The 12,383-nt window shown below is 38.6% G+C and overlaps 1 long non-coding RNA gene across 1 annotated transcript; it reads right to left on the bottom strand.

Moving 5' to 3' along the window:
* Positions 1–3,882: 3,882 nt before the first annotated feature.
* On the bottom strand, positions 3,883–6,264 carry LOC122982772. Its single transcript, XR_006403531.1, has 2 exons — positions 4,812–6,264; positions 3,883–4,471 (listed from the first exon to the last, which is right to left on the bottom strand). It is a non-coding gene; the product is annotated as an uncharacterized LOC122982772 (long non-coding RNA).
* Positions 6,265–12,383: the final 6,119 nt, after the last annotated feature.

Raw genomic sequence — 12,383 nt, 5'->3', positions numbered from 1 at the left:
CAGTCAGCAGTCAGTCAGAGACCTAAAAGTACATTTCCTGGAGGTTGGTTTCATGCCGCATGGGTTATTTGGGGAGTTGTGATTGGATAATTGGAAGATTGTGGGTGTTAACTTTAGAAAACATGAATGAATTCTTGACAGGTGGGGGGTGACATAATTCTGATGGGTGGTCGGTACACTCCTCCCCCCTTAGTGAAAGTTAACCAAAGGTAAGGTGCTGTAGTTGTCCCAAAAATATTGGGGTTCTTAGAATTACAATCCCAAGGCTTTGATTAATGTGTTCTTGATTCATCAGGGAAAGGTCAGGTCCTCCTACAGATCCTCTTGCCCATCCACCACTGGGAAGCAGTGTCTGAGAAGCCAAGGAAATCTTCCTCATCATAATTTTGAAGGAATTTTCCATATATCAGTTTGTCAGCCAGATATCCCCTCTTGGGTCAAGCTGGACCTCTCTTTAGGGTGTTATATTTTGTCTTGAACCAAGGCTGTCTAAGAAGCAAATCCTTATCTGAAAGTTTAACTAGTGATACAGAGGATTTTCCTGCAGACTTGTGGGAGTAGCATTCACGGTGTCAGAACGCACTTTGACTGTACCTTAAGTGTCTCCTTAATCAATTAAATATCCATAAGTTCTTCTGCTTGTCACAGCTCAGCTCATAGGCTGCGACCAATATGGGAGACCAGACAAGCTTACCAGTTAGGACAAGTATGTTTATTTAAAAATAATAAATCAAAATGGAAAAAACGTGGAAGACAAGCAACAAAAGACAAAACAGCCGTGCTGCACTGCACTGGGAGGGGAGGAGGAAGAGAGGAAAGCTCCGTGGAAAGCCATGCTTTACACACGAGACCACACTGGGCCCAGGTGTGGCTCATGAAGCCGAATCCTGCAAAACAAAGAGAAACCAGCAAACGAACCAAAAACACAGGAGCACCTAGTGGAGTGGAGGGGTCGTCACATGCTTAAGACATCAAGGGTTTTCCTGGTATTTCATTTTCATTTCATTTTGCCCATCCACCACTGGGAGCAGAACATGCAGTGTCTGACTCCTTGTTCAAGATTTCCAGAACGCTCATGCTCCTGCAGGTCTTTAGCACCAGGGCAGCAGGGTTTCATGCGAGAAATGTGGACAACTTTCAAGCTGAGAGCAAACCAGAACTCTGGTTGGTCTAGGGATGATAGGCAGATGTTACTTTGTGTCCCACGTTGTGGGGGCCAGATGCATAAACAATGCATACATACAACTTTGCTCCTTTTTTCTTTAAGGCATTGAGTGGCTCAGTAATCTGTGAGGTTGTAACAAACTGATGATACTGCCTTGCCATGCCCAGGACCTTCTGGATCAACATGAACTCCAGCTGTAGACCCAACACTTACGTTACTGACACTATGTTAATAATTTGGTTCATCATAGCAAAATCCCCAAACCCTCCATCTATTTGATTTATTAATAGAGTAGAGGAGATATGTGGTAGTTGACAGGTTCACAGTGTGCAGCCTAAGACATAAGGGATTTGTTATTTTGCAGAACTGGTCAGGCATCAAAGGATGCCAAAAGCTAAGGCTTTATCAGTGATTGCACTTTGTCTCCTTTTGTATCAGATAGACCTCATCAGGCTTTCTCTATACATCTTACTCTCCATTTCATATGTGACAAGCATATTTTGTCTCACTGATGTCAGTTAAGTGTCTTCATGAAACTGGAGAGGAGTGAGATCCTGCTCAATGTTCATAATTTTAGAATATGGCTATGTTAGAGTTATAATTCCTCAAATGATGGTAGCATTAATCAAACATCTTACTTCATCATGTGATATGCTATTTAATGTAAAATCTGCATTTGAAAAGCATTACAAATACCTACATCTAGCACTTCCTGTCCTTATAGTCTACTCTCATTATTACATTATGCACAGACATGCTTGAACACTTACTGATTTACTTAATAGAGGTTAAATGTGCGGAACTTCACAGCCATGTGATCATCCACATTATCATTATGTCATATGTTCACAATATGCCCAGATCAGTCCCTCCTTTTTAACATACATTTAAAAGTAACAAAATTGTATTGTCAATTTGTGGATGTGGAAGAAGTCATTCAATTTACAAACAAGACTAACTTATGCCACACAAACCCAACATCTCCATTTAATATTCAGCTAAAATAAAATGATAGAAAATCCTTCTTGTTAAAGTTAATATTCAGTAAATGACAGAAAAAGCTTCTCAAATGTTTTTTGCAAGAAAAAATGGTCATAAGAAATATATTTAAATATCAAATCAAATATCAAGAGAAAGGTTATCTACTAATGAGACTGATTTTATACAGTATAGAAGGGGGGGCATGAACTAATGATGATATATAGCTACATACCCAAATGAGATTTACAGTCATTAACATATACATTGCTTTTACAGTAATTATGACAGATATTAAGGTCTCAAATTCCATCTTTAATGAGCCAATTTTCAAATATTGTTATGTAACAAAGCGACAGAAATTGTTAAAGCACCTTTAGGCCTAGAAGCATGTTTGATATCTCCAGGATTATTGGGTTTAACTTTAGACTCATAAACTGGGCTTTTGTTGTGATGCCTGACTCACAGCACGTGGTTGCTCACGAGGTGTCTGTCTGGATGGATCCCCGCTCCACATAAACCCACCCCAGCCCCGCCATCCATTTCCTGGACGGAGATCTGAGGAAGCATAGGGTACCCCTGGAGGTCCCAGCTTGGACATTTTTGTTGTTGTTGTTAATTAATTACCTCCCTGAAGTCTGACTGGGCATCCCATGCTGAAATACCACCCAATGCTGTGTTCTCATTTTTTGCCTCACTCTGCTCTCGCTTTGCCCTCCTTTCCATGCCCGAGGATCCAAGAAGCATATCTAGCCTGGAGATGAGCTTCGGGGTACGGGGCAACACGATGTCATGGAGTGTAATAGTATCTGACTTATTTATATATATATACACATATATATACTTATGTAAATATACATATATATACTTGAATACATCCATCCATCCATATATATATATATATATATATATATATATATATATATATATATATATATGTGTGTATGTATATACATTCACTTTTCCTTTTACCTTTTGGAATCTAGCCTGGTGCATTAATAATCAGGCAAATATCACAACCCCTCTTTAATGGCATAAAATAGAACAAGAATATTCAATCTAGAAGCACTAAATTCTTGAAGAGAAGTAAAGGGTCCCTTGGGACTGGCTGAAGGAGAGAGATATCATTGATTATTTATGGATGATATTCTGAGAACCTAAGTGTTAAGTTGGCTGGAGATATGACTTCAACTGATTTAATAGAAATAAACAAACAGCAAAGGCTTTTTAGCCACCAAAATAGATGATTATCATTACAGTTCTTGAACTGTCCCTGTCCTATTAATCCACATTCAGGTGGGATCAGTCAGAGGTCAGGTAATTATTATTATTGTTCATATTTACAGCAATTGTAATGCCTGCGCTTGACACCCTTTACCCATGAAAACATCACAGCTCCAAACAACCACTATATTTTGAAAAGCTGATGACTAATCTCACAATTTTAGTCTGATGCAGATGTTTACTTTTGCTAAAATTATGTATTAAACTATTACCAGCATGGGTGTTTATATGCCTTTTCATTTTAGTGGAAAATGTATGATTGGTTCTAAATGGATGTGAGGCAAAATAGAGTTGACACCAATAAGCAAATTTAAATTGCTTGTTGTTCACTTATGCAGTAACTTCAGCAAACTACAGCACTCATGCTGAGTTCCATATAGGTGAATTAGGAACTTGTGCATTTTACAGAATGTTTTCCCTCTTAATTTCAAAATATATGACAGTGAATGATAAGGTAAGTTAGGCGAGATACATTTAATCATACACGCACAACATACAAATCATCATAGTTTAAACATAGGCATTTAAAAATGGCAAGAAGTCAAAGTTGTATGAGTATGGACCTGCACATTTTTTCACTGATATTAATTAATTAAAATATTTATTGTGGTTACATCTAGAGAACATATAAAACATCAATTAGTAGCCTCCTTTGTTAATTCATTGTTTTCTTTTAATCCATAACAGCGAGTTTGACATGATACCATCCTTTCCCTGTGACCAAGGTGTGAATAAATTTAATCACTGCATCTGGAATAGCAAATGGTCACAGTTGAATACACTAGGTGGGTGTAGGAAGAACGCCTTCCAGGCCTTAACATTTGGTTGTAATGATGGTATACTGTGGGCTATCATGCTGTGCATTTTTGTTATTCATCACAATCTCTGCTACAGGTAGAAGATCTGCTGCATGGCCGGCCATAACGGGATGAAGAAACACTTACAGACAGCCTGTGCATCAGGCCAATGAGCCATTCATGGGCCTGGTGCCATCTCATTAGTCTTCCAATGACACCGGCAGAAGCATGCCTAACGTCCCATTGTCTGTAGCAGTCAGAAACAGGAAGGGAGACAGCCCAGGTTAAAGTTATAGTGAAAATCCACACCAAGCTCGTCTGGTTTTCCCCTTTTCTCCCTCCCCCTGCCTCTCTCTCGACCTCAACTCCTTCTCTTTTCACATTCCTGTGGGATGCAATTTTTTAAAAAGCTGCCTTTAAGCTCTCATTTCCAGTGGCTTTTTAAAGCGCATTTGATTTTTTGGCTATTACCATTATAATAGCTTAAAGTTCAGATTCTGACTACAAACCTTTAGTCAGCCATAAATGAGGTCCCTAATGGCCATGATTTTAAGTGAGCAATGAGTCCACTGAACAGCAATACTTACGAGTCACTTATTCTAATTCTGTCTGGTCCTCTTCAAAACAGCCCTTCTCTTCCAACAGTAAGTACAAGCATCCCTGTAAGGAAGCAGAAAAGAGTTACAATCTTAAAGTGCAGATAAAAATTGGGGCATGTTAGCATTGTTTTTCATACTAATAATTATAATACAATATCTTCTGTGGCCTAGTGTTTGCTCAAGAAATATATTAGGCTATTTTCCCACAATTAACTGTTCCTTAAAGTCATCCCTCTAACAGCAAGTGTTCAATCATAGTTTAGTCAGTCCCAGCATTATGGGTAGCCCCCCCGAAATAGTCTGTGTGCATACTAACTTCCACACCAGGTGCTCAAGCTGTAAAGACTAATAATTACACCTTGAAGTGGACGGGCAATTCATGCCTTTACTTGAAGAGTTTACCAACTTTTATGTAAACAGTGTCACGGCTCTTACCAATCAGACATATTTGTCGTTTTAATATCTTAGGAGGCTCAGGAAAAAAAGGCTCAGAAAATGAGGCTCAGGAAAAAAAAAATTCACAGGGAGGAAATAAACAACTCCTTTCTCGTTTGTACATTTTTTCATCCATTTGTGCTGTCAGTTTGTGCTGTGAATACTGGCCGTGTGACCACACAGTTTACACACTATTTAGCTACAAAATCTACTTTTACTTTTTCTATTCAATGACAAAGCAGGTTAATTGGTTGAATATGGGCCACTTTCAGATTGAGGATAATGGTATAAAAGCACAAGATATACTATGGCTGCACTGCCAACTTATAGGCTATGGTTTGTTTCCTACAGTATAAGAAACGTTACGAGGTGAATGCTTCTTGCTGATCACAGAGTATGCACTGAAAGTAAAATTAACAAGGCTTTTAAGAGCCAGCTGCCGTCACTACAAGCAACCATGATGCATTTAGCTGAAAGTCACCAGTTAACATGGTCACAAGTTAAACCGAAATTGTTAACGATCAAAACATTAAATTAAAGTGTTAAATTAAAGCTGGCACCGGGACTGAATTTAGAAACTGTAACTAACTGTCTAGCTTGTGATTTTCCACAAATGACGAAGTGTGCTTGGGGCTGTAGAAAGAGTGAGATTCAGTATCCCAAGAGTTCAGAAGCTTGTGTCTTTTTTATTTTTGTTTCCATAAAAAAGTAAAAAATAAAATAAATAGCTATAAGGAATGGATTTAACAGTGTGTTAGCCACTTACATTAGCATGCCTGGCTAACTCCCTTACTATAGTACTATAGTGGTTACCTAATGTTAGCATTGCTTCAAAGGCCAAGAGTTAGCATATCATTAGCTAACCACATTACTAAATATAATCCTCATGCTCAAAACATTTTCTCGTGAAAAAGTGACTGTTTTTAATAATACTTACAATTAATGTACTGTAACCTTGTTTTGAACTGTAACCTTGTTTTGAACCTTGATATATTTCTTTAGTGACCTGAAAGGGGCTATGTTAGAAAGAAATCTTTTTAACACAGATCCTGCAATATTGCCATAAAGAAGACCCCTCATTATGCCAGCCTTGCTTTTTTTACACTGAACCAAACAAAGCCGTCATAATGCTGCCCCTGTGTGTTATTTTAGATAGCATGCTGATGTACTGGAATCAGAGGCTCGACATGTAACACAACAGCATCGGCATCTAGTGTCGCCTGTCCCACACTGCCGGGTCTCCCTTTTACACAGATGTTGATTCGGCAATGTTACTACCTCCGCTGCCAGCTTAACAGCAGAACAACTATGTCTCCCATTCCTTGTTTGTACTTTTTATACAGAACAGTGAGGCAGAATAATGGTGCAACATTCTTGTCTCAAACAGGCTGTATAAAAAGGGACTATATTACTAACTTAATATAACTGCACTATAATACAAAGGCTTAAAGGCTGTTTTATTAACTGGTGAAGATGCTGACTTTTCACCTGGGACTTGTAAGCTTTAGCCTTTAATCTTTTTTGCATCATTACATTGTGCTGAGTATGCATTACACCATATACTCTATGTAGCCATTAGGAGTGTGCCCGAATACAAATACATTATTTGCAGGGTTACCCTGACTGGTAACAAAATTCAGCCCTGGCAATTTTCGTCTGGACTGGCCCCATTTTTCCCCAACACACGCACTTTTTAGTTACATAAAGCAATATAAGGCTATTTATAACATATAGGCTAAGCAATAGATATCAAATTGACACCCTAACAACAGGTGTACTTACAGGGTTTCATAAAATAATAAATAAATAAATAGCCAAGAAACAGCCTAGAGGAAAAGTCTGCACCCCGAGATCAAGATTTTATTCATTTGACAATTGATATGGGTAACTCAACTCTTGGCGTATATATGCTATAATCAGTAATTTCACAAATAAAACAAATATGACATAATCATATGTCATGAATGTAGTTTATGACAAAATTCAATGCTTTCATCATGAAACGAAACAGCCAAAACTTAATTTTTACACTGGACAAAAGCTTTCATCTGGAAATGTGAGAGCTGTTTATAGTCAATCATCTGACATTGTGTTCGCAGCTGATCTGATGCTATTCACACATCAGGCTTAACAGTCAGGATTTCATGCTACCGACACTAGTTAAACATTCATTCACTACTATTGTTAAGCTGTGACAAACAGCACCCTATTGGCACAGAACCAGAGTGACTAATCAGCTGACATCATTTAAAAAAACAGCCTAGCACAGCGGCCTTATGCAGTGAATAGAATAGCGTGTCCTACCTTAGGCGGTGAGTAGACGTCTCATCAGTGCACTCTTCTCTGCCATCCTGTCAATTATTTCATCAGTGTCCAAAGCCAAAAAATGTCTTTTTCCGTAGCCATAAGCATGAAAGCTTCAAGATGTAGTGCTCCGTAATCTATTCTTGATTAATTTTAAAGTTGCCGTCCAAAACGGAGAAGTCTTTGTCTACCTTGGCATAAAATCATGGACTTATTGTTCTCAAAATTAACACATTTTGAGAGGTAAATCTTATCATTGTAAGCTGCATAAGTGCTGTGCTAGAATGGAACTCTTGATAGGTGTAGCAACATTAACTAAGGGGGCAGGGCTTAGTGAGGGGTCATTTACTTTCTTTTTTCAGCAAATAAACAACAAGAATATTTGAATTTCCTGAAGAAAATGTGTGATTGCTGCAGTGGCTGCTCCTAGCCGGCCCAGCTTCTGAAAAAATCTCAGCAAGAAGTGTTGGTGATTAATGTCTGAAGATACCACCCAAAATCGGTGGTAATTGAATCATGCATTCAAGAGATATGGTGGTGTTTTATTAATGGAAACAAGGTGGGGCTCTTGGTGCCATGCTTCAATATGTTCTGTGCATTCTCATGAAGACCTTGTGTACCAAATTTGATTTTATTATAGACAACAGAATTGTCAGAAACAGAATGAACAGGAATTTCATGTTATATTGTTACTGTATCACCGACTGTGGGTAGAATTGTATGAAATGTTACACACTTGTGCAATATGACTGTATGTACAACATTCCCAAATTTGGTTGGAATTTCCCGATGGCTATGCCAGTAAATGGGTGAATGTGGTTTATAGTCTAGAAGCGCTTTGAGTGGTTGGAAGTCTAGAAAGGAGCTATATAAGTGCAGTCCATTTACCATCTCGTGAAGAAGACACAGATTTTGGCATTCCATGAGGTTTCTACGCCAAACGTTTCACACTAACAATAGTGTGATTGCTTGCAGCTTGCAGCCTTGACCTACAGTATAACATACACACATGCTGACACTCTCACAATTTAGACATGTGGATGAAAGGATTGTTTTTAGTGCAATCCCAAAATTAAGATACATTACAGCACTGTAATGTAAAGCTGCCTGTTCTCTTTTACTCTGTCTCTACTGACCATCACTGTTTGTCTCTCACCCATCCTCTGCCTTTCCCTCCCCTCCTTCCCACATTTGGTGACCCACTAATGTTCTGTTCATTTTCTCTTATGAATAGATAATGAGCAAAAATCAAATCTCCTCATTGGCATGTCAGTCAGCCTCGTCAGTGAGAAAGCAAAGCATCGCCGAACCTCTCCATTTTAACCAAAATTAATAAAACCTAAAAAATTGAATTTTCTTGCCACCATCTGGAATAATAATCACAGAGACATTCCTAGACTCTGGCTTTCAAATAAAAATAAAATCATGAATTTGAACTCATAACGAGGATGTGAAGCCACCAACAGACATCTTTACCCTCAAACATCAATGTAACCAAAAACAAGTTTCTCCAAAAAAATGAATGAAATCAAGCAAATCAGACTTACCTTAACACAGCTACACTGACATCCTCTTTCTTTTCTGCTTTTTCTCATGCCAACAACTCTCCCCTTAAATAGACCCTCCAATCTATCTAGGCAGAACCATATTTCTAGCAGGGGAGGCCTTTCCCTTATACCAACAGCTAGTATATGACAATGTCAACATTGTTTATGCACATATCAACCACAGCATAGTCCTTACCATAAACCAAAATAAGTACAAACAATATAACTACAAAACCAAATATTTAACTAAATAAAATATATACCACCATACTTGGTCTGACCTATGACATCACTGGTGATGTCAGTGAGAGCTTAAAAGCAGGAAGTGGTTCATTGCCTCCCCCTTTGTATTTGTAGTTGAATAAAAGTGGAGAGAGGCTTAAAAATCCTGTTTTTGTTTTTATTACGCTTTTAATTTTAGAAAATTACTAAGTCTTACAATAAGTGTTCATGAATAAACTACCCTATGAAGGTACACACCAGGTCTTGGACTCTAGTCTCCCAGATCATAGACGACTTCGCTGACTACTGAGCTAAATCTTTACTCATCACCTCACTGCAGACAGCCCTCTACCTATTTATACACTCATAACATAGAGACAGCACACCATCTCCATGTAGCGAAGAACTTTAAAGGTGATTATCGCGTTGCACTTTACATTTATTGCCCATTTTTTACAACCTAACTTTGTGGAAAGGAGAAGGGGAACAACAGGTTATGGAGAGTCACTTGGGAGCACTTCGCATGCGTCAAGAGCTTAGCTTTATCTCTGGGGAGCACACCCAACTCCGTAAGTGATGTCCAAATTAGGAAATGTGTGTCAGGTGGATGTGAGTCCCCTCGTTGAGACCTGCTGATAGACCTAACAGCTGAGCAGAGGACAGAGACAGAGATAACGATGTAACCGACCTGCATGCTGGTATGTCTTTTTTTTCTTCCTGAAAACAAATTCTTTTTCAAATATTTGTATGAAACAAATATTTGTAAAAAAAAAAAAAAAAAAAAAAAAAAAAAATACACTATTTGTGCTTTGCCGAATAACGTATTTGGATTCGGGCACGCAGCTAGTATCCATCTATCTCTATCTTATATCATGTTTTGAATTGTTTTAATGTTGATCAGAGAGAAAACCAACTAACTGCTCTGACAAATGTTTAAAAAGACACACAAAGGTGTCTAGCATGTAAATTATCCAGCAAAACAGTTTTCTGGACAATTTTCACACCACTGTAATGTATGCTGGGAAATATATTCAAATAAGGTAACACTGTTTCTAAACAACTTACTATGAGGAGAGGAAGAGACAAGGTGACAAGGAGGGGTGTTTGTGCCAGTGCAAGCCAGTATGTTAAGCCCTTTCACACATGCAGTCTGTTCCTGAAATGTTCAGGAACATTTCCTTCATGGGGTCATGTGTGAATGGAAGCAGGAATCGATATTCAGGGAAAGCAGTAACATCCCAAGGAGAAGCATGTAAAGGGTTATGTCCGTCTGTCGAGAGATGCTTTCATGTGGAGTGAGCGAACCAATCACATCAATCTTTGCTGATGACGTATTTGAATCTGCAACTTGTTCACAGTTGCCTTGCCAATGATTTCACGGGTGATTTGTCTTGCAAACTTGTTGAATATTAAATAAATTATGAAAACATTGGCACTGGACAGAAATAGGACCTTGCCTGCCATGTTCCTAAAAATAATAAGAGACGTCTTCTGCTACGTACGCGTACATCCATCCTTATCCCATCTTCTTCTTCTGTTGAGTTTTATGGCAGTTGCCATGCATAAGTGTTGCATGACCACCATTTGCTGGACTGTCCTTTGCCCAATCTATTCCGGCATGTGTGAAAAGGCACAAGATGCAAATGTTCATGAATGTAGCTGCATGTGTGAACAGGAATGTGTGAAAATCACTATCAATACCTAAAATGTTATCCCAGTAACTTACCAGGAAATATGTGTGAACAAGGCTTGACTTGTCTTTGAATATATTGTGCATTTGTGTTTGAGATGAACGCAGTTTTGAATTGTGAATGAAACCTGAAGGTTTGAGGTGACTAACAGTTAAAAACAGAAAGGGAGAGGAGTCTTATCAGAAGAACTGTGTTCTGCAGTCTCAATCAGCAGATTGGGAGCACCTGTATGCGTTTGCATTTTTTGTCACCTTCAACTCTACTGAGTGCAGCCCTTAGCAGGGATCGGACTCACAACTCACACAGCTGCACCTGCAGCAATCACACAAATGACCCGTGGCCTCTGTAAACTACCTGCACTTACACCTGCTGAATAACAGTAATAAGGCTCTAACCTTTGGCTAGAACTTACAGACTGCTACTCCTGCCCCTTCACTCTGTCAGCTACTGCAGTCATAGCATTTGATCCGTCAATTCCAAAGCCATTTTAAAAATGAAATATGGATAAATTATTTCATTATAAATTTTGTAATTGCTTGTGCATCACTGGAAAGGCACACTGTATATTCACAATATTTGAGAGTCTGTTCAGTCAGATACCAAAACTTCAATGATGGTTCTCTGAGAGATACAGGCATTACATTCATTCATAATTCAGAAATATATTATATGTTATATGACCTCATTGCTAGGTTCAAAGGCAGGGCAGTCTGAGAGTGATTCAAATGCACGGTTGTGATTGGCTGCAGTGGGTAATAATGAACCTGGCCCATGATTGACATGGGGTCATCCCTGAATACAAGGTGAGTGGGAGGGTCAGCATAATGATGAATGAACCTTCACATTGCTATTAGGTACAAATCTGTTCCTTTTCTCTTTCTGCTGTCATGGTTCTGTTGGGTAATGTGCTGCAGCATGCTGTTAACTGTGGTGCCAGTGAGGAAGGCGAGGGTGTGGGAGGAAAATGGATGTGGGTCATATAAGCTTCCATGAAACAGAATATGAGTGAGTTGTTGCTAGCTGTGCAAGCTTTAACCAGAGTTTTTCAGCCATTAGATAATGATTTTGATAAAAGCCATTCTGTGGGAGGATGATAACAGCATAAAGGCAATTAATTTGAACCCAGCATTCAATTTTGTCTGTGCTCAAAGGCTATGTGAAACATTGAGTGAAATCATTTCACTGATAATGATGTGAACATCCTCACCTTTTCCTGACATGTTTCTGTCCCACTTTCTTTTAGCCTTCAGTCAGAAGAGTTGACAAACTGAAATAAAACTTTTTTTATATTTAACTTTATGTTTCCAAGCCTGGAGTGTTCTACATTCTAACATTTGCATGAGCCCTGAAATCAAACTCAA

Source organism: Thunnus albacares, chromosome 5 (genome assembly GCF_914725855.1).
Source record: "Thunnus albacares chromosome 5, fThuAlb1.1, whole genome shotgun sequence".
Taxonomy (NCBI): Eukaryota; Metazoa; Chordata; class Actinopteri; order Scombriformes; family Scombridae; genus Thunnus; species Thunnus albacares.
Note: the sequence above shows the minus strand (reverse complement) of the source record. Positions and strands in the feature narration are given on the sequence as shown.